This window comes from Cajanus cajan, chromosome 3 (assembly GCF_000230855.2).
Source record: "Cajanus cajan strain Asha chromosome 3, NIPB_CcT2T_4, whole genome shotgun sequence".
In the NCBI taxonomy this organism is placed as follows: Eukaryota; Viridiplantae; Streptophyta; class Magnoliopsida; order Fabales; family Fabaceae; genus Cajanus; species Cajanus cajan.
Genome location: NC_138519.1, coordinates 52,408,311 through 52,409,201, shown reverse-complemented (window position 1 = coordinate 52,409,201; position 891 = coordinate 52,408,311). Strand labels below are relative to the sequence as shown.

The following is an 891-nucleotide window of genomic DNA, read 5'->3' as shown; positions in this document are numbered from 1 at the left end:
TTGAGGTACAATCTACTGCAGTGTGCCCTTGTTCCCTACAAAGGTCACATACTTGATTTGTAGCCACTGAATTAACCTTAGCTTTTTCCATCTTGTCTAATCTTTGATTAAGAGTATCAAATTTTTCTAAGAGTAACTCAATATTGTTCACTTCATATCGCCCCGGAGTTCCTTTCCTTGCTGTGACTTCTCTTTCACTGTATTGGCTGTGATTTGAGGCTACATTTTCCAAAATAATCATGCAGTCATTAATAGGTTTCCCCATGAAAGATCCTCCAGCTGCTGAGTCTAATATCATGGTGCTTTGTTGGTCCAATCCTTCAAAGAAAAATTGGATGGTAAGCCAACGGTTGAAGCCATGTTGTGGGCATGCTTGAAGATATCCTTTGAACCGCTCCCATGCTTCATAAATAGTCTCTCCAGTGCCTTGTTGGAAATTAGTGATTTTCTTCCTCAATTCTTTAGTTTTAGAAGGAGGAAAGAATTTCTCTAGAAAAGCTCTTTCACATAATTCCCAAGTTGCTATCTTTTCTCTAGGCACTGTTCTTAGCCACACCTTTGTCTTATCTCTCAAGGTGAGTGAGAATAAGCGGAGTCGCATTCCATCAGAAACTTCATCATCAAATTGCTGGGTCTCACAGATTTCCAAGAACCCCTCTAAGTGGTCATTAGGATCTTCTGATGGTAGTCCTCCAAAGGTGTTCTGTTTGAGCATATTCACCAGAGAAGCTGGTACAGTAGCTCCAGTTTGCATCTCCCCTCCAGGTATCCCACGAGCTACGGGTGCAGAGTAATCCCGAAGCGGTAAATTATCTCGTTGTGCAGCCATGTCAAATTCTCTAGAAAGGTTTCTTTTCCTTCTCAGGAGAGTTCTTTCAATCTCAGGATCAA

At 41.4% G+C, this 891-nt stretch overlaps 1 non-coding gene across 1 annotated transcript; it reads left to right on the top strand.

The window, feature by feature from the left end:
* Nucleotides 1-353: 353 nt before the first annotated feature.
* Nucleotides 354-460, top strand: LOC145956632 (small nucleolar RNA R71). Its single transcript, XR_014432871.1, has one exon. It is a non-coding gene; the product is annotated as a small nucleolar RNA R71 (small nucleolar RNA).
* Nucleotides 461-891: the final 431 nt, after the last annotated feature.